This window comes from Eubalaena glacialis, chromosome 7, assembly GCF_028564815.1.
Source record: "Eubalaena glacialis isolate mEubGla1 chromosome 7, mEubGla1.1.hap2.+ XY, whole genome shotgun sequence".
NCBI classification, from domain to species: domain Eukaryota; kingdom Metazoa; phylum Chordata; class Mammalia; order Artiodactyla; family Balaenidae; genus Eubalaena; species Eubalaena glacialis.
In genome coordinates, this window is record NC_083722.1 from 40,176,279 (window position 1) to 40,192,385 (window position 16,107).

At 38.5% G+C, this 16,107-nt stretch overlaps 1 protein-coding gene and 1 pseudogene across 2 annotated transcripts in view; one reads left to right on the forward strand and one right to left on the reverse strand.

Annotated features, from left to right (window-relative positions):
* ILRUN (inflammation and lipid regulator with UBA-like and NBR1-like domains) overlaps positions 1 to 16,107 on the forward strand; it is a 114,641-nt gene that overhangs the window by 67,922 nt on the left and 30,612 nt on the right. The window lies entirely within an intron of this gene.
* On the reverse strand, positions 10,088 to 10,315 carry LOC133094894 (small ribosomal subunit protein uS14-like; annotated as a pseudogene).

The following is a 16,107-nucleotide window of genomic DNA, read 5'->3' on the forward strand; positions in this document are numbered from 1 at the left end:
ACTGCGCCACCAGGGAAGCCCCTTCTTCTTGCTATTAAAAGATACGACTGTATTGTGAAACCTTATGTGGTAATCCTTCCTCAACTGTTAATTTGTCTTGTAAGAACTCTCTTAGTAAAGATTCCTTAAGGTTTTTCCATGTCAGATATTTCAGTGATCTCTTGACCTGGTGGCATCTTCAGGATGGAGTCAAAGATTCCAGGTCATAAAACGAGAAAGGTGTTAAACATGTGGAATACCCAAGGCAGAAGAATATGCAGCTTAATGTGCACTGAAAATTATTCAGAGAATTAAAATGTACCAGAGCAGAAACCACCAGTGGAAACCTGTGGGAACCAGTACTGGGGTAGAAAAACCAGAACTGTAATTGACAAATTGCTGGAGGCTCAGTGTGGACAAGCCTGAGAGATGAAGACTCGAGGAGTGTCCCCACACTTTCGTGAGTTTTACTTCAAGAATCTCTACCAGGTTTTCCCAGTGAATATTGGAGGGAAAAAATCCCCTAATTCTTCTGGCAGGGAAGGGGAAAAGTAACTGTTTTGAAATTACCCAGAATATTGTGTTTTTCTTAAGGCCTGCCCTCAGGAGAAATTATTTTACCAGAACCTTACCTGCTGTGGGTTTATCAGAGCCTAACTGACCTAGAGGAAGGGAAATGCCCAGCTTCAGTCCCCTTAGCCATCCTGTCCCATAAATGGGGAAGAAAACTGAGAAGCACTGATGAAGTTCATAGTCCAGGGGCACAGGCTCACCAAAAGGCTGAGGCCTAATCATAGGACTGCAGAATGCTTCCCCTCCCCCTACACCTAAAAGGCTCTTTTCTGCAGTTCCTTTTACACAGTATATTCATGTACACCTTTCGACAGAAAAGGAAAAGACGAAAAACACAGTTTGAAGAGACTGAACAAGCATCAGAACCAGAGTCAGACATGACAGGAGTGTTAGAATTATCAGACCAGGGATTTTTTAAATCTGTGGTTAATATGCTAAAGATTTTAATGGAAAAAGTAGACAACATGCAAGAACAGATGGATAATGTAAGCAGAAAGGTAGAAATTCTAAGAAAACAAAACAAAACAAAAAAGCCAGAGATGAAAAACTGTAATAGAATTGAAGAATGCCTTTGATGGGCTCATTAGTAGACTGGACCCAGCTGAGAAAAGAATTTCTGAGCTTGAGGATATGTCAGTAGAAACTTTCAAAACTAAAAAGCAAAGAGAAAAAAGACTGGGAAAAGAAATGGAAAAGACTACCCAAGAACTGTGGGACAACTACAAAAGATGTAACATATGCATAATTGGAATACTAGAAGGAGAAGAAAGAAAGGAACAGAAGAAATATTTAAAGTAATAATGACTGAAAATTTTCCTAAATTAACATCAGACAGCAAACCACAGATCTAGGAAGCTAAGAGAACACCAAGGAAAATAAATGCCCATAAAACTACACATAGGTAAATCATATTCGTAATGCAGAAAATCAGCGATAAAGAAAAAATCTTGAAAGAAGCCAGAGGAGAGAAACAGTTTACTGATAGAGAAACAAAAATAAAAGTTGTATATGACTTCTCCTTAGCAATCATGTAAGGAAGCAGAGAGTGAAGTGAAATATTTAAAATACTGAGGGAAAAAAAAAACCTCCCAGCCTAGGATTTGGTACTTTGCAAAGTTATCCTTCAAAAGTTGAGGAGAAATAATTTCTCAGACAAACCAAAATTAAGGGACTTTGTTGCCAGTAGTCTTCCCTTGCATGAAATGTGAAAGTTCTTCAGAGAGAAGGAAAACTGTAGGTCACAAACTCAGATCTATACAAAGAAAGAAAACACATTGGAGAATGAGTAAGTGAAGGTAGGATTAAAAGTCTTGTTCTTTTAAAAGTTTCTTATTCTTGTTTTAAAATACGTTATTTATTTATTTGTTTATTTATTTATTTATTTAATATGGCTGCGCTGGGTCTTAGTTGCAGCACATGGGATTTTCGTTGCCGCCTGCAAGATTTTCATTGCGTCATGCGGGATCTTTAGTTGCGTCATGCAGGATCTAGTTCCCTGACCAGGGATGGAACCCGGGCCCCCTGCACTGGGAGTGTGGAGTCTTAACCACTGGACCACCAGGGAAGTCCCTATTTTTCTTATTCTTAATTGATCTAATATAACAATTTGTTCAAAATAATAACAGCAACAGTGTAATCAATTATGTATGCTTGTGTTCAATTATATGTGTTTGTGTGTATCTGTGTCTGTATACATACATATACATATGTGTCTGTGTGTGTATATATATATGAATAAGTGAAATGAATGACAGCAGTGATACAAGGGACAGGAGGGAGAGATTAGGAGTATTTTGCTATTATATGATACCTGCACTATCCATGAAGTGGGTAGTGTCATTTATGATTTCACTTGGATTAGTTGTAAATGTACATTGCAAACTGACAACCTCATTAAAAGAAAAAAAACTAATTGTTATGCTAAGAAAGGAGAGAAAATGGAATCATGTAAAATGTTCAATTAAAACCTAAAAGGCAGAAAAAGAGTAGAAGAGAAAAATCAGAACAAAGAACAAGAGCAACAAATAGAAAACAGTAACAAATATGGTAGATATTAATCCCGCTATATCAATAACCACTTTTAAACCTCAGTAGTCTAAATGTACAAATGAAAGAGATTGTCAGAATGGATCACAAAACAAGACCCAACTCTACGTTGTTTTCAAGAAAATTCTAATATAAATGTACATATACATTAAGAATAAAGGGATGGAGAAAGATGTACTGTGCTAACACTAATCCAAAGAAAGCAGAAGTAGCTATATTCAGTCAGAGCAGACTTCAGACCAAAGAAAATTATCAGGGATAAAGAGGGATAGTATATAATGGTAAAGGGGTTAGTATTCCAGGAAGACATAAGAATTCTTAATGTATATGTGCCTAACAACAGGATATCAAACTCTGTGAGGCAAAACTGATAGAACTGAAAGGAGAAATAGACGAAGTCTCCACTATTTTAGTTGGAGACTTCAACACTTCGTTATCAGAAATGGACAGACCCAGCAGGCAGAAAACCATAAGGACATAGTTGAGCTCAACAACACCATCATTATGCTGGATATAATTGACATCTGCAGACTACTTCATCCAACAGCAGCAGAATAGACATTCTTCTGAAGCTCACATGAAACTTTTCACCAAGGTAAACCAGATTCTGGGCCATAAAACACCTTAACAAACTTAAAAGAATAGAAGTTGTACAGTGTATCCTCTCACACCACAATGGAATTAAACTAGAAAGCAACAACAGAAAGATAGTGGAAAAATCCCCACACTTCTGAATAACATATGGATCAAAGAAGAAATCTCAAGAGAAATCTAAAAGTACTTTGAACTAAATGAAAATGAGAATAACACCTATCAGAATTGTGAAATGCAGCTAAAGCAGTGCTCAGAGGGGAATTTATAGCATTGAATACATATGTTAGAAAAAAAGAAAAACCTAAAATCTATAATCTAAGCTTCCACTTTAGGAAACTAGAAAAATAAGAGCAAATTAAATCAGAAGAAAAATATAGATTAGAGCAGAAGGCAGTGAAATTGCAAATAGAAAATCAATAGAGAAAATCAATAAAACCTAAAACTGGTGTTTTGAAAAGATTGATCTAAGTCAGTAACCTCTGGCCAGGCTAAGAAAAAAAAGGAGAAGATACAAATTACTAAAATCAGAAATGAAAGAGAGAACATCACTACAGATCCCATGCACATTCAATGGATAATAAAGGAATATTATGAGCAAGTCATGTTGGTAACAAACAGATGTAATGCCCATAAATTTGATAACTTAGGTGTAATGGACCAATTTCTTGAAAGATGCAGTCTGCCAGAGCTCACCCAAGAAGAAATAATCTGTATAGGCCATATCTATTAAAGAAATTGAACCAACAATTAATAACCTTACAAAACAGAAAGTGCCAGGCTCAGATGAGTTCACTGGTGAATTCTACCGGACATTTAAGGAAGAAGTTTTACCACTACTCTGGAATCTCTTCCAGAAGAGTGAAGCAGAAAGAATACATTCTGACTCATTCTATGAGGCCAGCCAGCATTACCCTAATGCCAAAACCAGACAGACAGTACAAGGAAAGAAAATCATAGACCATTATCTCTCATGAACATAGATGCAAAAATCATCAACAAAATATTAGCAAATCAAATCCAGCAATGTGTAAGAAGAATAACATACGCTATGACCAAATGAGATTTTTCCCAGACATGCAAGGCTGGTTCAACATTCAAAAATCAATTAATATAACCCATTATATCAACAGGCTAAGAAGAAAAGTCAGGGGCTTCCCTGGTGGTGCAGTGGTTGAGAGTCTGCCTGCCAATGCAGGGGACACGGATTCGAGCCCTAGTCTGGGAAGATCCCACATGCCGCGGAGCAGCTGGGCCTGTGAGCCACAATTACTGAGCCTGCGCGTCTGGAGCCTGTGCTCCGCAACAAGAGAGGCCGCAATAGTGAGAGGCCCGTGCACCGCGATGAAGAGTGGCCTCCGCTTGCCGCAACTAGAGAAAGCCCTCGCACAGAAACGAAGACCCAACACAGCCGTAAATAAATAATTAAACAATTAAAAAAATAAATAAAAGGCTCAGGAACGATTTGGGCCCCAGCCCTTTTTTAAAAAAAAAGAAGAAGAAAAGTCACATGTTCATATCCATAGATACAGAAAAACCATTTGTTAAAATCCAACACCTATTTGTGATTAAACTCTCAGGAAACTAGGAAGAAAGGAGGGGATCTCTCTCTACTTGATAAAGACTATTTACAAAAAATCTTCAGCTAATATCGTACTTAATGATGAGAAATTAGAAGTTTTCTGCTCAGATCAGAAGTGAGGCAAAGGAAAATCCACTGCTTTTCAACATCGTACTGGAAGTCCTAGCTAGTGCAATAAGACAATTAAAGGAAATAAAAAATATTCAGATTGGGAAGGAGGAAATAAAACCACCTTTTTTTTTGCAGATGGCAAAATTTGAAAGAATCAACAACAAAAAAAATCCTGGAACTAATAAGCAACTATAACAAGGTTGCAGGATACAAGATTGATTTACAAAAATTAAACGCTTTCCTATAAACCAGCATGAACACGTTGAATTTGAAATTAAAAACACATTACCATTTATGTTTTTATCCCCCCAAAATAAAGTACTTAAGTGTAAAGCTATCCAAGTGTGAACAAGATCTATATGAGGAAAACAACAAAATTCTGATGAAAAGAATCTGAGAAGAGCTAAGTAGGTGAAGAGATACTTCATGTTCATGGATAGGAAGACTCAGTATTTTCAAGGTATTAGTTCTTCCCAGCTTGATGTGCAGATTGAACACAGTCCCAATCAAAATCCCAGCAAGTTATTGTGTGGAAATCAACAAACTGATTCTAAATTATATACAGAAAGGCAAAAGACCCAGAGTAGCCAATTCAACAATGGAGAAGAACAAAGTTGGAGAATGGACACTCTCTGACTTCAAGACTCCCTATAAAGTAACCAAGATATTGTTGTAATGGTGAAAGAATAAACAAATAGATAATTGGAACAGAAGAGAGAGCCCAGAAATGGACTGACACAAATATAGTCAACTGATCTTTGACAAAGGAGCAAAGACAGTACACTGGAGAAAAGATACTCTTTTCAACAAATGCTGCCGGATCAAGTAGACATCTACATGTAAAAAAATGAATCTACACACAGGTCTTACATCCTTCACAAATATTAACTCAAAATGGATTATAAATCTAAACATAAAATGCAAAACTGTAAAAGTCCTAGAAGATAACATAGGCAAAAACCTAGATGATCTTGGGTACGGCCATGACTTTTTTTGGTTGTGCCTCACAGCTCATCAAACCGGAGCCCTCGGCAGGGAAAGCATGGAGTCCTAACCATCGGACTGCCAGGGAATTTCCCATGACTTTTTTTTTTTAATTGAAGTATAGTTGATTTACAATATTGTGTTTCAGGTGTGCAGCATAGTGAATTGATTATAGGCAATGACTTTTTAAATGCATCACGAAAGGGGCATGATCTAAAGAAAGAATTGATAAGCTGGAGTTCATTAAAATTAAAAACTTATGCTCTGTGAAAGACAGTGTCAAGAGAATGAGAAGATAGGCCACAGACTGGGAGAAAACATTTGTAAAAGACACATCTGATAAAGGACTATTATCCAAAATATACAGAAAGCTCTTAAAACTCAATAATAAGAAAACAACTCAGAAAACAAGCAAAAAAGAGTTGAACTGACATCTCACCAAAGAAGATATACAGGTGCAAATAAGCATATAAAAAGATGTTCAACATTATGTCATTAGAGAGTTGCAAATTAAAATAAGTTACCACTACCTACCTGTTAGAATGGCTAAAATCTGGAACACTGACAATGCCAAATGCTGACAAGGATGTGGAGCAGCAGAAACTCTCATTTATTGCTGGTGAGAATGCAAAGTGGTACAGTCACTTTGTTAGGCAGTTTGGCAGTTTCTTACAAAACTAAAATATTCTTACCATATTTACAGCAGTTATATTCATAATTGCCAAAACTTGGAAGCAATCAAAACATCCTTCAGTAAGTGAATGGATAAATAAACTTTGGTACATCTAGACAGTGGAATACTATCCAGCACAAAAAAGAAATGAGCTTTCACTTCATGAAAAGATACAGAACACCCTTAAGTGCATATTTCTGTGTGAAAGAAACCAATCTGAAAAGGCTACATACTGTATGATTCCAACTATATAACATTCTAGAAAAGGCTAAACTGTGGAGACAGTGGTTGCCAGGGGCTAGGGGAGGGAGGGATGAATAGGCAGAGCACAGAGGATTTTTAGGGCAGTGAAACTATTCTGTGATACTATAGTGGTGGAAACATGTCATTATACATTTATTAAAACCCATAGAATGTGCAAAACAAGAGTGAACTCTGACGTAAACTATTGACTTTGGGTGATAATGATGTGTCTGTGTAGATTCATCAGTTGTAACAAATACACCACTTTTACGTGGGATATTGATAGTAAAGGAGATTTTATGTATGTGGAGGCAGAGAGTATATTATCTTAGTTTTGCTGTGAACCTACATCTTCTAAAAATAAAGTCTTAAAAATAATGAACTCTATTAAAACTTACTTTCAATAATAAAAAATAGTAAACATTAGGAAATAATAACTTTCTAGGTCAAATGGTGTCTGAAGGGGCTTTCCCAGATATGCAGTATTTTAACTAAGAAGATTCAGATTGGTGACAGGGTATCACATTTCCAGATTGCAGTAAATAAGCATAAACTCTGGTTGAGCATGACTAATGCAGTTTGGCATGAGTTGAGGGTTCTGTGTGCAAAAGAGTGGGAGGTAGATTGAAGGTGATGGTACTCTGAAGAATATTTACACCCACAGGTCATCTGGAAGAGAGATGAGTAGCAGAGTGTCATGGCCCAGACTAAAAGGCCCAATGCACTGTACCTCTGCTGTGAGAGGGTGGCGAGGGTGGCTCCCTTTGTAGGATTGGGAAGTCCCGATGGCCATGAGTGAGTCCCCCTGTGTGTGGATGTTGCTACTTCAGTCTAGGGATGAATAGTCATTCGTTCCCTCAAAGCTCTGTGCCCAGATTCAAGCCAGGAAAATTTTTGGCCTGTTAATAAGGGCCTGCAGTGGAAATGAAGAGGAAGGGATACTTAGGAAGATTGGGTAGGACCAAAGAGATGAAGAAGGTGAAAAATGAGAAAAATAAAAGGAGAATGAAGAAACATTTAAGAAGTTCTGCTTTGTCTCTGTCTGACTCTGACTTGTCAGTGAATGTGACGTCAGTAATGTAGTTCTCTTTGGAGAGAATGTTGAGGGGGAGGGGTATCTAGTTTCTTTGTTTTGCTAGTTCTCACATTGGTCCAGCTAGGATGATGATGTTGACTGGGAGCAGTTTCCCTGAAGCCAGAAACAAAGCCCATCCTCTTTTAAGAGGCGGGGGAAAGGAGAGTTGATGTAGTACATTATCAGAGATCTCACCAAGGATAACTAATTACCCTCAGTAATGCTGTTTTACCCTTTTTGTCCATAATTATGTCAGATAGCGTTTGAGTTTCTTAAAAAAGACAGATGGGGCTTATATCTTGTTATTATGCTTTTTAGTATTCAAAACATACATAGTACCTCTGTAGAAAGACATCAGAGTCCTAAGTTAAACCTTACTTTAAAGCACATGTACCAAGAAGAACAGACCTTTTTCTTTCTTTTTTTAATGGAACTACTTAAGGTTGAATTAAGTAAATCAGTTACTAGTCTAAAATTTGACTTTCTGGTTCTTGAACTAAATACTTGGAAGTACTTCTTCTGTTCGAATATTCTATTTTAAATTACCCTTTGGTAAAAATACTATAGATATGAAGAAGCACCAAGTGTGTCACAATCAGATTGGTTGAGAAATGCAGCAGAAGTAGTGAAGGAATGAGAATTCCAGCCATTTTTCTCCCTATTTGCATGTAAAATGGACAATATTTAAATGTTAAGCCCTTTTATCCAATGTTACATTTAAGTGCTTTTCAAAGTTAATACAAAACGATTGTTAAAATGCCAGTTTTAATCTGTATATTTTTTGTCAGTTACATACGTTTGGCTCTTAATGTGCTATAGTTTTGATTCCCTGTGTTACCCTTAAAACATAATTATACTTTGAGATTTAAATTAGCAATTTAAGTTGCTTAAATGTACTTTCATGCTATATTTTCTGCAATTGTGCTATCATCCACTCAGTTATACTTTATTAGTAGGCTATAAAATTTCAAATTATTAAGACGTCAATATTTCCTTCTTTTCTGCCAGGAATAGTTGTCTCCATAAGTACTGTCTCTTTCCTGGTTGGTGGAACACTCAAAACTGACCAGGGGTGGGGGGAAAGTGCTGCCTGAAGTTATAGATAAGTACTAGTCCAGGAGTTAAAAGATCTGACCTCTGGTTTTGATTCTGCCACATAATATATTAGTGATTGACCTTGAGCAACTAATTCAAAGGTACTGGGCCTCAGGGTTTTGTTTGTTTGTTTGTTTGAATTGTGGTGAAATACACATAACAATTTACCATCTTAACCATTTTTAAGTATACAGGTCAGTGGCATTAAGCTCGTTCACATTGTTATACAGCCATCATCACCATCTATCTCTAGAACTCTTGCAAAACTGAAACTCTGTACCTATTAAATAATAACTCCTCTTCTCCCTCTCCCTCCAGCCCCTGACAGCCACCATTCTACTTCCTGTCTCTGAATTTGACTACTCTGGGTACCTCATATAAGTGGTATCACACAGTTTTTGTCCTTTTGTGACTGGCTTTTATTTCAGTTCATGTTAAAGGTTCATCCAAGTTGTAACATGGCTGAGAATTTTCCAACTTTACAAGGCTGAATAATCCATTGTATGTATATCCCACACTTTTAAAATCATTTATCTATCAATGTACACTTCGATTGCTTCTACCTTTTGGTATTATGAATAATGCTGTTATGAAAACGGGTATACAAATATCTCTTTGAAACTCTGCTTTTAGTTCTTTTGGGTATATACCTAGAAATGGGATTGCTGGACCATATGGCAATTCTATTTTTAATTTCTTTAGGAAATGCCATACTGGTTTCCATAGTGGCTGTACCATTTTACCCTCCCACCAGTGTACAAGGGTTCCAGTTTCTCCACATCCTTGCCCAGACTTGTTATTTTCTGTTATTTTGACAGTAGCCATCCTAATGAGTGTGAGGTAGTATCTCATTATGGTTTTGATTTGTAGTTCCCTAATGATGAATGATATCAAGCATCTTTACCTGTGCTTTTAGGTCCTTCAGTTTGTTCAAGTCCTTTGCCCATTTTTCCCCCCAGTGTGAATACTTTTATATAACTGAGGGAAAATAAGCCACATATTTTGAAGATGAATCCGTTGAGAAGATAATAGTAAATTTTTAAAAGGAGATTTCTATAGTCAGTTGACTATTCCATTCACATGAAAACTCTCACAATTGAAAAGGGTTTTTGTTTTTGTTTTAATGTACAAAGAGCTAGCATCGTTTCTGCGGTAAGGTAGGTGTCCTGGATGACCCATTCAAGAAGTTGGCTAAGTCCAACTTAATGAAGCCTATATCCTTCGTGTACTGTTGGAAACACTGGTGGTACATATTGAGGCTGTACTTTTGGATCAGACTGTGCAGGTTTGAGCAGATGCAGCAAGAGCAAGAACCCTGGCCTGATTTTCTTGGATGGCTCCATTAGAGCTGCTGGTGACCCATCTTGCTTTCTTGTATGTAGCGAGGCAAAAGGCCTTTTGCGCATTTTAAAATCAGGTTATTAGTTTTATTTTGTAGGAGTTCTTTATATATTTTGGATATTTGCCCATTATCAGATATTGATTTGTAAATATTTTCTCCATTCCGGTGTTTGCCTTTGCACTCTGTTGATTGTGTCCTTTGATGCACAAAAGTTTTAATTTTGATGTAGTCCAGTTTATCTTTTTTCTTTGGTTGCCTGTGCTTTTGGAGTCAAATCCAAGAAATCATTTCCAAATCCAGTGTCATGAAGCTTTCCTTCTGTTTTCTTCTCAGAGGTTTAGTTCGTACGTTTAGATCTTTGATCCATTTTGAGTTAATTTTTGTATATGGTGTAAGGTAAGGATCCAAATTCATTCTTTTGCATGTGGATATCCAGTTTTCTCAACACCATTTGTTGAAAAGACTTCCCTTCCCCATTGAATGCTCTTAGTATTCTTGTCAAAAATCATTTGACCATAAATGTGAGGGTTTATTTTTGAGCTCTCCATTCTATTCCATGGTCTATATGTCTGTCTTTCTGCCAGTACCACACTATTTTGATTACTGTAGTTTTGTAGTAAGTTTTGAAATCAAGAAGTGTGAGACCTCTAACTTTCTACTTCTTTTTCAAAATTATTTGGCTCTTAGTGATGCTGAGATCAATCAAAGCGTTCAAGTGGTGACAGCCTGATCCCTCCAAAGGTCCTCCCCATCAACCAACCTTTTGTCTAATGGTTTTGTTCATTGATTATTGCCTGAATCATTTCAATTAGGGATTACAAAGTGGCAATTTTTTCCCCACATATATTAGCTAGAGTAGTTTTGGGCGGAGGAAACTTTTCTTTATCAACAATGACTTATTTTCCTGAAATTCAGTTTTACAAATAAGGCTAGATTAAATGCTTAATTCTTTACCTTTAATTGCCAGTTTTTGAGAATAAGGGTTTGGTGCTTTATTTACTTTCAGTGAAACTAGTGAATGAAGAGGAGGATTAAAGATTATATTCCCTTTTTATAGGTATCATAAACTCTTAGATTTTATATAGGAAACCTGTTTTACTGTCATTGGTAGAGTCCTCCAGCGACAGTTAGACATAGGCAATCATCAGACATTACTCTTAGCATTGAATCTAACTTCCAACAGTGCAACACAGTAAACATTATTTTTTTAATGTCACACTGCTAAGTACTTCTGCATAAATAATTTTCTTTCTTTTTTTTAAATAATTTTCTATTTATTGAGCACCTATCCTGTGTCAGTCACCATCCTAGGAAAAGTATTTTTAATCTCCAATTCTTACTCTTGTCCCCCTTTGGCCTAGTGTTTTGGGTTTTTTTTTCTTGAATATGTAGAACATTTCTGTGATCCTAAGTCTCAATTTAGGAATGATATATTTAGAAAGGTCTCCCTCCCATTCTGTCCCCTTCAGATAGTGCCTTCCTCCTCTTATAGGTACTCATTTTTATTTATTCATTTATAGATTATCCATTCAGTGTTGCATTTTGTTTTGTTTTGCAGACACCAGCAAATGTATATAAATGTGTCCTTTTTCTTACAAAGAAGTGTCATAACTATAGATATTGATCTGCATCTTACTTTTTTTCACTTCATAATTCTAGAGATCACTGTAGAAATATTCATTCCTTTTTATGGCTGTGGCGTATCCCCTCAGGTAGATATGTCTTCATTTTTCTAGCTTAGTCCCCACTGATGGACATTTGAGTTATTTTAAACTTCTTCCAATATAAAATAAAAAAAAATTTTTAAATCCTTTGGAGATGTAGTATTGGCACACATTATTGTTTTACATGCCTTGAAACAATAACTATAGATTGGATTGATAAAAAAAAATTTCTTGCTGTTACATATAATGTAATATTATTAATTTTCCTCCTCCAGCTTCTTTCCCATTTCTCTGCTCTCTTTCATAGCAGAAGTCCTTCAAACATTTAGTATCAGTAATGGCTATCTCCACCTCCTGTTTCCTCGTCTCATGAATTTTTTCCGTTCAGGCTTCTGTCCCTACCACTCCACTAAAACTGCTGCTCTTTTCAAAATCACCAGTGACCTGCATGATACTACATCCAGTGCTTTGTTCTCAGTTTTCAACTTACTTGATTTATTAGCTGCATTGGACCCACTTAATAACTCTGTTTTCCTTGAAACACTTTTGTCATTAGGCTTCTAGAATACTATATACTCCTGGTTTTTCTTTATTCTTGGGGCTGCTCCTTCTCTTTCTTTATTTGACCTCCTTATCATTGAATTCACTCCTCTTTCCTTATGTTATCAGCTGGTGGGGAGAGGGCAGTTGTACAGGAAGGGAAGACTGGTAGGAAGGGGTGGAGTCTCTGCTTCTAGGAGTTGAGGCTGGGAGGGGGAAGAGAGGAAGGCGTCTGGGTTCAGAGATCACCTGAAACAAGCCTGTAGTCTGACAAAACCAGATAGACATATGTGGTGAGGGAAGGCACTCCAGGTGACCTGTGGGATGCTGTGCAGTAAGAGGAAGGAGGGAAGCAGCTTCTGTAAGGTTGGGTTCCTGCTGAAGGATTCTCAGGAGGCTCTAGGGAAGTGGGATCAATTTTGGATTGGCTGCTGTTTCTGAGGCAGGACTAGAAGTGAGAATTAATTAGGGCTTGGGTGCTATCGTGGGTGGCAGTTGGGTATCCTTAGTAATAGATGGCTGTAACAAAGCTGGTCTGGGGGCGTCGTTGGTAAGAAAGCAGTAGCCATTCAAAGAGAGGGTCATTATAGCATTTTACAGCTGCTGTATGACCTTGGGAGAAATAGTGTTTCCTATTATCTTTGTACCTGCCTTTATCTGTGTCCTCCCAGCCTGATTAATGGCAATTTTGGTTTTTTTCCCCATTCTGAGCTGATTTTCATCTTTTGTCTCAGACATGTTTTCACTCTTTGTTTCACGGCACTGATTTTACTGGGTTTGGGAAGTAGGGATCCTTATTTCCTCAGACCTGAAGTAAATAACTAAGTGATTAAATGATCGCGATTACCTGCCCCCCCCACCCCCGCCACACACACAAGTTAAGGCAAAAGCTCATGTTTTTTTTTTTTAATTTTTATTTTTGTCTGCGTTGGGTCTTCATTGCAGTGCGGGTGCTTCTCTTGTTGCGGAGCACGGGCTGTCGGTGCGCGGGCTCAGTAGTTGTGGCTCGCGGGCTCGAGCGCAGGCTCAGTAGTTGTGGTGCAAGGGCTTAGTTGCTCCGCGGCATGTGGGATCTTCCTGGACCAGGGATTGAACTCGTGTCCCCTGCATTGGCAGGCGGATTCTTAACCACTGTGCCACCAGGGAAGTCCCTCATGATTATTAAATAGGGCATGATTTGAAAAAATTGTGAAGAGGAGTAGTCTCTTTTTTGTTGCCATTTCTGCTTTTCTTTCTGAGCCCCTCTTCCTATTATGGGCACTGGGGACTCCTCACTGTCTTGTCTCATCCAGGCTTCTAGTGCTCTTTCCTGGGCTTCTCTTTATCTTCTCCCCTTTGTGAACTTGTGCCCGTTGGTTGATCTGATAATGGTGTTAATGTAGCTTAATATGTTCCTTTAGGGGGCATTTGCATTTTAAAATGAAATTCCTGAGAATAATATGAAACTAAGGAATAAGTATTTAATGCACACTGTGGCAAGATGGGGTGGGGAGTGAGAATGGGTAGGGAAGCAGAGCTGAGTAGAGGCAGCCCTTCAACAGTCACTCTGCTGTAGATGGGGCCTGGGCCCCAGAGATCAGGAGTTGTCCTCTGAGGAGCTAATGAACTGGAGTCTGGCTGTCCCATCTTCCCCCATAGATGCTGAGGTAGGTGTTGTGTTCATAGATAGTGAAAGTATCTGAGTGCCTGGGCAGGTGTCATGAGAGCCAGGCATGTGTTGAGTAAACAGTGTAGAAAAACGGACTGGAAGTTGAGACTGGGAAGAGACAGACACGAAGATGAGGAGATACTCATAATGTTGACCTTTGCACTACTTACTGTCGGGGCATGTTTCAGGCCACTAGTTTACCAGTGCTCAGACTCTCTCCTTTCAAGCCTCTCTCACTGAAGCCAGGCAGCACATATCCAGCCTTCCTACTCTAGAAATGAAATGTGAGCCCGTAGCTTGTAGCCCAGCAGCTGACTAGAGCCTGTTTACCTCTACAGACCCAAGTTGTTTCTTAATTCTCAGGGGAAATGTGGGGTTCCTGTTGTGCTATGAAGATGAGTTGAGCTTTAGGAAGGATTTGAATTCGCAACCTCCAAATCTAGAAGTGGCCTCCCTGGTAATCTTGTAGGTACATGCAGGCTAAAGCTAGCCTGTGTCTCCTGGTGCTCTTACAACTCTTAGGGACGAGCCCAAGGTAGTTAGTTGCTCTAGAGATCAGAAGCCTGTAAGATTTCATTCCTAGCCACAGTGGGAATTACTTTGAGGTGTCCTTGTAAACTGGATTTTTGAAGGTGGTGCTTTCCCGAGTCCCCTACCCTTTCCCCTTTGGAAACCCACACCAAGTGGAACCTATTAATGTGGCAGTTTATTGCTTGCTTTTTGTGGCTTCCATTTGCATCTTCTGTGGGCCAGAGGCAGGCTCTGGAACTCGTCAGGCAGCTTCAGCCGAACATCCACATCAAGATGGTTCATTTGTGCCATCATTGCTGTTCCCCCTGTTTGAAGACTGTTAATGTCCTTACTGCACTGCTGAGAAGGGGTTGCACTAGAAGGGCAAGATCTCCCTGCAGATGGGAATGACTCGTGTGTCCAGTTGATGATGTGGTCTTTTTGAGGCCTCTGAAGAATTGAGCGCGTGACGGCCCCTCCTGCCTGCCCTGCTACAACCTTGTTCTACCCTCTGCTAGATCAAAGCACTCTCCTTTATAGTCACTTCACTACAGAGAGAATTGTTTGTGTTGGCTCCGTTACAACTTTACCTCTTAGTGTTTGAAAGTACACTTTTTTAATGCTATACTAATTTCTTTTAGTAAACTTTACTTTGGAACAATTTTAGATTTACAGTAAAGTTTCAGAGGTGATAGAGTTCCCATATACCCAGTTTCCCCCATTGTTAGCATCTTACATAATCATGGCACACTTGCTAGAATGAAGACATCAACATTGGTACATTACTATGAACTCAACTGCAAACTTTATTTAGATTTCATCAGTTTTTCCACTCAGGACTCTTCTGTTCCAGAAACCAGTCTAGGGTCCCATATCGCACTTAGTTGTCATGTTTCCCAGTCTCCTCTGGTCTGTGACAATTTCTCAGTCTTTTCTGTGTTTTTCAGGACCCCTGATAGTTTTGAGAAATACTGGCAAGTATCCTTTATATAAAGTATCCTTTATAACAGCGGACCTCAACCTTTTTGGCACCAGGGACCAGTTTTGTGGAAGACAATTTTTCCATGGACCGGGGGGGGGGGGGGTGGGCTGTGGTTTTGGGATGATTCAAGAACATTACATTTATTATGCACTTTATTTCTGTTATTAGTACATTGTAATATATAATGAAATAATTATACAACTCACCATAATGCAGAATCAGTGGGAGCCCTGAGCTCGTTTTCACTTGCCACTCACTGATAGGGTTTTGATATGAGTCTGCAAGCAGTTGATTTATTATGGTCTCTGTGCAGTCAAACCTCTCTGCTAATGATAATCTGTATTTGCAGCCAATCCCCAGCTCTAGCATCACCGCCTCAGCTCCACCTCAGATCATCAGGCATTAGATTCTCATAAGGAGCGCACAACCTAGATCCCTTGCATGTGCAGTTCACAGTAAGGTTCGCACT